This window comes from Etheostoma spectabile, unplaced genomic scaffold (assembly GCF_008692095.1).
Source record: "Etheostoma spectabile isolate EspeVRDwgs_2016 unplaced genomic scaffold, UIUC_Espe_1.0 scaffold00018527, whole genome shotgun sequence".
NCBI classification, from domain to species: domain Eukaryota; kingdom Metazoa; phylum Chordata; class Actinopteri; order Perciformes; family Percidae; genus Etheostoma; species Etheostoma spectabile.
The window spans coordinates 58,939-63,178 of NW_022604306.1; positions in this window are offsets into that span (position 1 = coordinate 58,939).

Consider the following 4,240-nt stretch of genomic DNA (forward strand, 5'->3'; position numbering starts at 1 on the left):
GAGCAGCCTTCCACTGAACCGGCTCCTCTGTGTGCTGATGACGGGGTGCAGGGGGTGGCTGGCATTTTCAGTAATAGCCAGCAGTTTGTCCAATGTCCTCCTCTCTGCCACCGTCACCAGTGAGTCCAGCTTCATGCCGTCCACAGAGCCGGCCCGCCTGATCAGTTTATCCAGCCTGTGGGTGTCCTTCTTTCTTTGACTTATGCTTCATTTTGCAAACCAACTCCTTTAAAGCATAGGGGTGAACCTACGAAACATGAGTTCCTGATGGAGGCCATCTTGTCGTCCTCCTGTCTGTCTCCTGCATGGCCCTGCTGATACAGAGAACTACTGTGTGGGTTTGGGCATTCATGTATAAGGAGGTAGACCATTTGTGAACACTTGCAATATATGAAGGACACTTGGGAAAAGTCAATCCCCTATTCAATTTGGGGGGCTTCCCTACAACTGTCCTCCCCTTACCTAAAGACGGGACATTTTAAGTGTTAATCCCAAGTGTCCATCCCCAACTATGGGTGTCTGGGAGAACAAAGAGAGTTTTTAAAGTCTAGTTTTTACTTCCACTGGTATCCTCTTCCTGTTTCCTCCACCTCCTCGTCCACGGTAGAGGACCCGGACTCCAGGTTTCCTCTGCTGTGGGTGTCCTTCCGGCGGCGTTTTGAGGCGGTGGCTGAGGTGTAGGGGGTGGCTGAGGTAGTTGCTACCTCCGGGGTAGCAGAGACCTAATCAAAACGCTCACTGATGGCCCTGCATTGCGCTGTACTTGGATTTAGTGTATAAACTCGGTCTGATGTGCCGACATCATGGCACATGAAGGTTGCCATCCCTTCTGATGTCCTTGGTGTGGACGTTTTTTGGTCTGAAAGAGAAGAACAGAGCAAGACAAAATTATGTGTATAGCAGACTTTCTATGAAACACTGCAACGCAGAACGATGACTGAGGAAAACTCACATGTGCCGACACAGCAGTCCTCAGGTCGGTGAAGTTGGGCCCCCCCGGCAGGCCCATCTCCACCCATGCCGTCTACATGTAGTGGACCATGTTTTGACAAGGCCCTTGCCTGCTGTTAAGAACACAAAGTTGTTGGGTGGAGCATGTTTCTCCCGGATGGCCAGCCACCTCTCTATCCAGGAGAACTCTTCCATGGTCAAGTAAATTTGGGCTGCCCCAAAATGTTTATTAGTTTTGTGTTCGTTTATCTGCAAATCACAGAAAACCTATCCAGGCTCTCGTCAGATGATTGTCAAATAAAATGCAGTGACTACAACTGTAATTCTGTCTAGACAGACTTGCACACAAATCACCACCGTCATCCGCCTTTTCATTGACCGCCATGACCTCGGCCACCCTCATGTTGGAAAGCATCCCTGGCCGGGGGTCGTAGATGCTCCCTATGAAGGGACATAGCCGTAGAACCAGTAGCGGATCTAGGACAGTGGTCTGCTTCAAGTTCAGCTGAAAAAAGGACAAGAAAAGAGAGCAAAGTGTCAGCACCTTGGAGAGAGACCACACATGGCTGTGGTGAGAAGGATAACACTGACTCAGGATTCCAGGGATCCTCTTTCCTGTCCGGACACATTTTCAAGGTTTCCCTGGATACCACCCTCTCCATTTTGCTTTTTTACCTCCCTTTGGTGGGTGACTAACTGCCACTCAGGTAGACTGGTTTATGGCCCTGACCACCCCCACATTCTGGGTCACCTTGTGTTTGGCGGAGGGGTTCTCTTAGGTACCTCACAAACTGGTACACATTCCTGAGGTAGAAATTTGCCGTTGATGGTTTTTCTTTCCCTCAAGAGTGTTCTGCCCATCTGTTGAAACCCATGTTGGGATTTAGTTGCTGCTCACATCAGGCTTTCATGCTCATATCATTATTCAAACAATTACAGGTTTCTACCATGCAGTCCCATGTACTTTGGATTTCTTAATGTGATTTTTTTTATTTATTTTTTTGTGTGAAATAAGAACTCACACAAGTCACACATACTCTGATGCCCTTGATGTCAATTAAAAACCTCCAGGTGTAGAGATCCTTCTTCCCCTGGCACAGGTAGACGATGAAGGTCTTCACCCGGTTGACTTTTGAAAGGGCGTTTTCTAATTGCTTTGAGGTCGGGCCGGCCCCCTCGTGGTGCCGCCTGTACTCTGCCAGGTAGTTGTCTGTGAACGTACCAGGAACATTGTGAGTAACACTGACATGGAATTCAAGTACAACACACCCATATTTAACTGTGATTTTACAAAAATGTTACATATTCAAGTGTCAGTGTATATTACAGTGTGAATGTTTGAGTGTTGTGTTTATGATTTTTCAAAGCCAATCAACGTCCAGTCCTCCCTAGCAAAAGACTTCCTTTTCACCCCATAGTCAAATAGCAGTTCTTCATTTGCTTTTATGTCTATTGTTGCAAAGAACAGAATGACATTGCTGCTATTGTCTATGGCAAAATTCCTGGGCTTCAGGTTGGCCGTTTTGTTGAGTGGGTTATCAGCCTGCCGAAGGTCGTTCTGTGGGAATGACATTGGCAACGGTTGGCCGTTGCATCGATGCACTTGGCCACACCTTCTGCATCTTTGAAGAAGAACATGAAGCCCCTTCTCCTCCTTTTGACTTCTTGTGGATGGCCTTACCCTCATCACTACGTTTCCATGACAGTCACAAACAACTTAAATTTCAGGAAAGGTCTAGATGTGATCACACCTTTCCCCTTGCCCTGAACGTCCATTTCCACAAGTCCAGTCCACTTCTGTATGAATGCCTTTCCCTCTGGCTGCATGTGACACTCTCCTGGGGCGTCCACTGAGAAAGGACATTCTTGACATCTGGACAGTTGGTGGTCCACTCCTGACTGGCCATCCAGGTCTCAAGTCTCCTCTCCGATGGTAGACGCCTGCAGAATGTTGCTGTGGAAAGAACAAATAAATGTGTAAGCATTGTGAATAATTATATTAACAATAATAATCCATTACAGAGGGTATTGTTGGCATGTTAACCTGTTTGGCTGGGTGAGGGAGACCTGGCAACAGTTGTCAGCACCCATCACATTATGCAAGAATTTCATCTTTACAGCTGAAGTTCTTGAATAATGGGCCATCTTGCTGATTAATGGCCTGCAGGTTGAAGCTGCATCTGCAGCAGTTGGCACCTGACTGCCATTGACTTGCAGAGGTCCTTGCTGGCCAACTGCTATCTGCTGCCACCTTTTCCGAAGAACACCGATCACATCACTTCAAGATCGAGGGCTACTAGAAAACTTTGAGATCCTGACCAAAGATGTTTCCTGTTTTACACATGGCTCAAAGACATATGTTTGACTACATTAAGCTCGCAATTAAACAACACTATAAACTGTAATGTGAAGTTACAAAGACAACTTTCAGTAAAAATAAATGTCTTTTTCCATTTCTAGTGTGTCCAACAGGCCCTTCATGCTGTGCACTTCCTGTGTGCATCAAGACCCAAGACATGCTGTCTGTTCGCATGAAAACGGAGTCAGCTGAAGCCATCCAGGCTGCCTTGGTTAAGGTGAAGAGGGACGCCCTTGAGCTTCTGCAGACTGGAAGAGTTTTTTATTACAATCTGCTCAGAAGTGGTTTATCTAATGACCACGATCCCACCTGGATGGTTAAGCTACTGCAGGACCGTCACATGCCAGTGGTTGGCCAAACGCGATGAATTATGGATATAAAGTGGATAAATCTTGGATATAACAGTATGGATTTAAAGCCCAAAGAGGCTGAAGTTCCAGGCTGGATAGAAATCCCCTGTAAAGGCTAGAAAGACAGGGAAAAGACCGCCGTAAAGCCGAAAACGTCAGGATTTAAACGAAACCGAAAGTGAGTAAATCGCTCGTATGGTTCAAAAATTATTTAACTATGAATCAGAGGTACTTTTTTACTCGTGGGAGAGTGTCTCGGACTAAGGGGGTTAACATTTGAGTTGTAGTGTATTTGTAACTACATGTAAATGCTTAAATACTTCCGCTCATTCCCCCAGATTCCTGACATACCACACATCCACAACCAACATGGTCCATGACAACCCAACCATGCACAATCTCTGGAAAAGCTTCCTTGACTTCATCAGTACCTTGCACAAATGCTGTTCCCGCAGTGTCAGCAAGGAAATTGTCAGTAAGAGGTAAGTTCAATTATATAACTGGAATACATAGCAGATCTGTGACCAGTGGGTCAATTAAGGTTATTAATAACTTGTTTGTCTTTTGTAATATGTCGTAG